Raw genomic sequence first — 7,509 nt, 5'->3', positions numbered from 1 at the left:
TGAACCTTTAGAGAACGTTAGGGGAACGTTCCCTTAGCGTTGCAACCCTCAGCGAACGTTACGCAACGGTCTCTTACGTTAGGTGAACGTTCGCTGTAACCACAAAACAAACGTTCCCAGAACGTTAAGAAAAACCTTCAATTAACCAGCAGGACAAAACAAACTAAACCAAAACAAACCTTCAGGGAACGTTCCCACAACCAAAACTTGAACGTTCCCAGAACGTTAAGAAAAGCTTAGATTCCCCAACCTTAAACTAACAACCCATACCATTTGTGTGTATGTATGTACTGTAAATACACACGTCCAATACAACAAAGTTAAATTAGTAGGAAGGAATAGAACAGGCAAACTTGATGGCATTTCAAAACTTAAATATCAAACAACTGAAAAAAATACAACAAAGATAAGGATGTAGTGGTAAATGTAGTGCAAGATGCATAAAGATGTGTTTGTAAAGTGTGTGCAAAATAAGTCACTAAAAAAATATAATAATAAAAAAGTTAAAAAGGGGCTCCATGGCTCAGTCCTTCTCAGCTGGCATATAAGAAATAAACAAAAGTAGACTGTAATACTAGAATGAACACATTAACAAAATAATGTTTTTGATGAACTTTATTATGAACATAACGCAGAAAGAACTAAATTACCGTCTGTGTGGGGCAAACTTCAGAACTTGCCAATCAAATCCTCCGCTTCTGCAGCAGTCAGCGCAGGGAAGTTTTTCTGGCAGGCCGCTAGAGTAGAGTCAAAAAGAATCAAAGTTATAAGTCAAATTAAACCCTATGTCAGCCAAGCTAAGGATAATACTAATGTGAACATTAAAATAGCACCTGCCTGTTATAACCCTGCATACAGCCAGGTCTGGAAGGCTTTCTTGTTTTCTCAGTTGCAAGCTGCACTGTCTCAGGACATCATTCGTTGATCTTGCGCAGCATGCGGCGGACGGCATCACCTAGTACAACCACCGAGGGTTGACAGGAAAAGTTGCTGTTAAAACATATGTAACAAAATAGCATACAGTGACAGCTTGTACAATCTCATTTTGTAAGAGAAGTCAGTTCAGTTAAGATATTAGATTTATATTGGTTTGTCTTAGGGCAACTATGGCCACTTAATTTCCATATTGTTCTCCTCTCCATAATACATACAAACATGTGAGCAACTTGAGTTTACCTCTCATTTTGATCTCCAGTCGGAGCCACCTCCCTCTGTGTGAGTCTTCTGTTTAAAACAAAAACGTTATGTTACTCTAGTGATCCTTGCCATTTAATTGTACTTCATTGCAAATGCCAAAACAAAGCAACTGTACCTTCAAACTGGGTCCCAAGATGAAGTGGCAGGCCGTGGTAGGGTCACTAAAGACTCATCCGCTCTGGGCAACCAGCGGGTTCCTGCATGGCGTGATACATATAAAAAAAAATTAGATATGATTTTTATAGAAGATGAGTTGATAGGTTGCCTGCACATGAATCTAGAAACCTATTCTTTATATTAGACAAAATAATATTAAAAAACTTACATGCAGGTGGTGGAGTAAGTGTTATCTGCTGAGCTGAAAAAAGAAGGACAAGAGGACAAACATCAGAACAATCACATGATAGCACATGTTGACTGTCGTGGTTCCATGTTAAGAATATGATGGTTTATGATGCATACTACATTTTAACTTACAGACAGGGCTTCCAGCAGCACGCTCCATCCTGGACAGTTATCTCTGTCGTGCAACAGATTCATTGTAATACAGGACATATAGTGTGTACCATGCAAATATGTGATTTGAAAATGTGAAAAAAGTAGTCTATAATAAGTCTTACTATCGCTTGAAGAATCTGTCATGAACCTCCTTGGGCGGGCGCTGCCTTTTTTGGACACTTTCTTCATCTTCTGTCTGGGATGCTGGAGTGTCCCTCAGCCGCCAACACGGTACAGCTTTGGCGTAGGATCTATGGTAAGAGGACATTGTGCCCGTAGTGCAAAAAAGGAAGAAAAAGAAAGTTCCATACAGAGAAAATATTATTTACATATAGTATAGCAGCAATAGGTTACCTGTACACAGCCATATTTTTTTAACTGGATATTTGGCCAGCTGTGTGTTGGGCAAATGGCACGCTGTGATTTGGGCAGAGGGAGGTCATGGAGCTCCTTAGGCCTGAGCAGCTAATCCATCTCTCCTCAAATGTCTCCATCCGGATTCATCTGAAATACAGATCATACAATTTGTACTGATTGCAAAAATATTAAATGTATACGTCAGTGTAAACATTGTACGTGACAAGATTTCTGCATTGTAGCCCAGATACCTTTGTAATGGGGGGACACCAGCATCCACAGAAATGCTAGTGTTAGTTGTAAAGCCAGTACTGCAGCTGTGTAGCGCACACATCGTCCCTGCGTATCCTTCACTCAGCTGCGATAACTGGATAAAGTGCGTTGCAAGATGGCTGCCGATCTACCTGGACAAGGTGTTGATTATCTTGGCTTTATTTATGTACTGTACTACATATTAAAAAAGACCGAAAACGGATTACTTATTTGTAACATAACAAAGCATTTAAACATGATTACACAAACATACAATGCAACAAAGCAGAGAAACGCGTGACAAGCAGCAAACAAAGTGCAAGATTTAGCAATCATCTAAAGCACAAACCTGGCCTCGTTGTTCCCTAAACGTTCGGGTTAGTGGGGTAGTGGCTTTGCGTTTGACCGATCAATATTTGGGTCCACACAGCATTGAAATCTGCACCAACAGTAAAGAACAGTCTGTTAACTCCAGTATTGATTGGTGGCGTATTATAGAAATTGCATCAAAACCTTCTGGCCCAATTCTGTGTGGAGACACCAATCCGCTGTCTCTGTGCCAAGGGTACAACACTAAGTGGGAGATTTTGTTTGAAAACAATGCTACGTCTTTTTTTTGAGCTTGCTGACGAGGAGCAATTGTGTGATAGAATCTATTGCTAAACAGCCGACATCCCTGCAGAAAATGAGTCTCCTGAAATAATGCAATGTCAACATTTCTCATTTTTAGTAAGCCCAAAGTGGTGGCTAATTATGAGGAGCATTCCGTTCCCTTAGCGTTGCAACCCTCAGCGAACGTTACGCAACGGTCTCTTAACGTTAGGTGAACGTTCGCTGTAACCACAAACAAACGTTCCCAGAACGTTAAGAAAACCTTCCAATTAACCAGCAGACAACCAAACTACAACAAACAACTTCAGGGAACGTTCCCACAACCAAAATTGAACGTTCCCAGAACGTTAAGAAAAGCTTATTTCCCTAACCTTAAACTAACAACCCATACACATTTGTGTGTATGATGTACTGTATACACACGTACATACATACAAAGTTAAATTGTAGGAAGAATGAACAGGCAAACTTGTGGCATTTCAAAACTTAAATATCAAACAACTGAAAAAAATACAACAAAGATAAGGATGTAGTGTATGTAGTGCAAGATGCATAAAGATGTTTTGTAAAGTGTGTGCAAAATAAGTCACTAAAAAATATATTATAAAATTAAAAGGGGCTCCATGGCTCAGTCCTTCTCAGCTGGCCTATAAAGAATAAACAAAAGTAGACATGTAATACTAGAATGAACACATTACAAAATAATGTTTTTGATGAACTTTATTATGAACAAACGCAGAAGAACTTAATTTACCGTCGTGTGGGGCAAACTTCAGACTTGCCCATCAAATCCTCCGCGTTCTGCAGCAGTCAGCGCAGGGAAGTTTTCTGGCAGGCCGCTAGAGTAGAAGTCAAAATGAATCAAAGTTATAAGTCAAATTAAACCTCTTGTCAGCCAAGCTAAGCATAATACTAATGTGAACATTAAATAGCACCTGCCTGTTATACCCCTGCATACAGCCAGGTCCTGGAAGGCTTTCTTTGTTTTTCTTCATTGCAAGCTGCACTGTCTCAGGACATCATTCGTTGCATCTTGCCGCAGCATGCGCGGACGGCATCACCTCCAGTACACCACCGAGGGTTACAGAAAAGTTGCTGTAAAACATATAGTAACAATTATGCATACAGTGTACAGCTTGTACAATCTCATTTTGTAAGAGAAGTCAGTTCAGTTAAGATATTAGATTTTATATAGTGTTTGTCTTAGGGCAGAACTATGGCCACTTAATTTCCATATTGTTCCTCCTCTCCATACATACAAACAACATGTGAGCAACTTGAGTCTACCTCTCATTTTGATCTCCATGTCGGGAGCACCTCCCTCTGTGTGAGTTCTTCTGTTTAAAACAAAAACGTTATGTTACTCTAGTGATCCTTGCCATTTAATTGTACTTCATTGCAAATGCAAAACCAAAGCACTGTACCTTCAACTGGGTCCCAATGAAGTGGCAGTCCGTGGTAGGGTCACTAAAGACTCATCCTGCTCTGGGCAACCAGCTGGTTTCCTGCATGGCGTTGATACTATAAAAAAATTAGATATGATTTTTATATAAGATGAAGTTGATAGGTTGCCTGCACATGAATCTATAACCTACTTTATATTAGACAAAATATATATTAAAAAACTTACATGCAGGTGGTGGAGTAAGTGTTATCTGCTGAGCTGAAAAAAGACAGGAAGAGACAAACATCAGAACAATCACATGATATGCACCATGTTGACTGTCAGTGGTTCCATGTTAAGAAATATGACTGGTTTATATGCATGCATACATACATTTTAACTTACAGACAGGGCTTCCAGACGCACGCTCCATCCTGGACAGTTTATCTGGTCGTGCAACAGATTCATCTGTAATACAGAGACCATATAGTGTGTACCCATTGCAAAATATGTGATTTGAAATATGTGAAAAAATGTAGTCTATAATAAAGTTCTTACTATCGCTTGAAGAATCTGTCATGAACCTCCTTGGGCGTCGGCGCTGCCTTTTTTGGACACTTGCTTCATCTTCTGTCTGGATGCTGGACGTGTCCCTCAGCCGCCAACACCGGTCCACAGCTTTGGCGTAGGAATCTATGTTAAGAGGACATTTGTGATCCAGTAGTGCAAAAAAAGAAGAAAGAAAAGCATTTCCATACAGAGAAAATTATTTATTTACATATAGTATAGCAGCAATAGGTTACCTGTACACAGCCATATTTTTTTAACTGGATATTTGGCCCTCTGCTGTTGGGCAAATGGCACGCTGTGATTTGGAGCAAGGGAGGTGCCATGGAGCTCCTTTAGAGCATGAGCAGCTAATCCATCTTCTCCTCAAATGTTCTCCATCCGGATTCATCTGAATAACAGATCATACAATTTGTACTGATTGCAAAAAAATTAAATGTATACAGTCAGTGTAACATTGTACGTGACAAGTTTCTGCATTGTAGCCCAGTACTTTGTAAGGGGGGACACAGCATCCACAGAAATGCATGTGTTAGTTTGTAAAGCCAGTACTGCAGCTGTGTAGCACACATTACGTCCCTTGCGTATCCTTCACTCAGCTTGCCGATAACTGGCTAAAGTGCGTTGCAATGGCTGCCATCTACCCTGGACTAAGGATTTGATTATCTTGGCTTTATTTATGTACTGTACTACACTAATTAAAAAAAGACCGAAAACGGATATCTTATTTGTAACATAAACAAAAGCATTTTAACATGATTACACAAAACATACAATGCAACAAAGCAGAAACGTCGTGCACAGCAGCAAACAAAGTGCAAGATTTATGCAATCCATCTAAAGCACAACTCTGGCCTCGTTGTTCCCTAAACGTTCTGTGTTAGTGGGGTAGTGGCCTTTGCGTTTGACCGATCAATATTTGGGTCCCACACAGCATTGAAATCTGCACCAACAGTTAAAGAACAGTCTGTTAACTCCAGTATTTGATTGGTGAGCGTATTATAGAAATTGCCATCAAAAACCTTTCTGGCTCCAAATTCTGTTGTGGAGACCACAATCCTGCCTGTCTCATCTGACCAAGGGTACAACACTTTAAGTGGGAGATTTTGTTTGAAAACAATGGCTACGTCTTTTCTTTTTGAGCTTGCTGACGAGGATGCAATTGTGTGATAGAATCTATTGGCTAAACAGCCGACATCCACCTGCAGAAAATGAGTCTCCTGAAATAATGCAATGTCAACATTTCTCATTTTTAGTAAGCCCAAAGTGGTGGCTAATTTATGAGGAGCATTCAGTCCACCACAATTCCAAAACTAAAAATGAAAGATCACCCATTATCAAAAAAGCTGCATTCTAAATGAGAGTACATGTGGATATTGCTACTGCCTTTCACTTCGTTAAATCTTAACATTAGTGCATCCAATGCTAAGTCCCTCAATACACAAAACATGTAAAACACAGAACAACAGAAAACGCATTGAGACAGAAGGGAGAGAAGGGGGGAAACATAGCCAGAGAGGCTAACATCTAAAGTAGGTCTGTGATCAAGACTGGATACAGGGCAGCAAAAATGCAACACTAGCCCATAAATATCTGGTTTGCAAAAGCAACTGGTTCCACACTAAATTAACATCAGAATAAACACGTTAAACAAGAAACATAAAGCCCAAAACATCTTGGAAAGAAACTCTAGCCTAGCAGTGTTCCAGCTAACCTATGGAGAGTAGACTAGTTTAGACCTAAACTAGGTTGACGTAGCATTCCGAAACACAATCTCTGTATTTATATCAGACAACAGTGTGACAAAAATCAGGACTCACGAAGAGAACAAGACAAACCAACAGTCCGTGTTCATCAGGGAGTTGTTTCAAACCTGGTTCACCCTGTTCCTCAGCCTTCCCGGAGGTGAATGCTCTGTACTTGGCCCCGTCTCTGATCTTCAGTGTTGCCGGGTAAAGCAGGGAAAAAGTCCAGACCCTTGACTTATGGTTTGAAAGAAGGCTTGCCGTCGCTTGACCGTGTAGTTGCTATAATCAGGGGAGAAACAAATTTTCCGGCCCTGAATGACAAGCAGAGATCTCCGCGCTGCCTGTAGGATTGCCTGCCTGGAGGACGTTGAAAATCAACGTGTGGTTAGTAGTGGTGTTCTTCTTTGGGCTATCACTGTAAATTTGGTGGGCTCTCATAATCTCTATCTGAACATCTGCTAGATTCAGGAACCACTTAGGCAGTGAGCATGAGAGATACTGGATTGCATTAGCACCTTCTAGTCCCTCTTTCAGCCCGACGATGCGGATGTTGCATCTCCAGTTTCTGTCCTCTATGTTCGCTAGCTTCACCTCCAGCTTTTGAAAAGCATGGCCTTGACTGTCAAGAATACTTGCGTTGCTTTCCACGGTGGTTTTCAGGTTGTTTACATCAGCTCTGATAGAGACAAGGCTTGCAGTCAGAGATGCTAGCTGAGCATGGATAACAGCTAGCTTGTTGTCGTCGTTGATTGCCATCTGTTGAATCTGTGAAAAACGTGGCTCAAGGTATAGCTTTTCTGTTCTCCAGCAATGCCTCTGCAATGAAGCCCATATCACCGGGTTGGATTTTGTTCTTGTTGGCCATTCTTCTTCAAGTAACTCTAACAAGCACAA

At 40.6% G+C, this 7,509-nt stretch overlaps 1 long non-coding RNA gene across 1 annotated transcript; it reads right to left on the bottom strand.

The window, feature by feature from the left end:
- Positions 1–4,356: 4,356 nt before the first annotated feature.
- On the bottom strand, positions 4,357–5,134 carry LOC116687797 (uncharacterized). The gene is made up of 4 exons (XR_004331635.1): positions 4,859–5,134; positions 4,706–4,768; positions 4,547–4,579; positions 4,357–4,421 (listed from the first exon to the last, which is right to left on the bottom strand). It is a non-coding gene; the product is annotated as an uncharacterized LOC116687797 (long non-coding RNA).
- Between the last annotated feature and the right edge of the window lie 2,375 nt (positions 5,135–7,509).

This window comes from Etheostoma spectabile, chromosome 4, assembly GCF_008692095.1.
Source record: "Etheostoma spectabile isolate EspeVRDwgs_2016 chromosome 4, UIUC_Espe_1.0, whole genome shotgun sequence".
Taxonomy (NCBI): Eukaryota; Metazoa; Chordata; class Actinopteri; order Perciformes; family Percidae; genus Etheostoma; species Etheostoma spectabile.
Note: the sequence above shows the minus strand (reverse complement) of the source record. Positions and strands in the feature narration are given on the sequence as shown.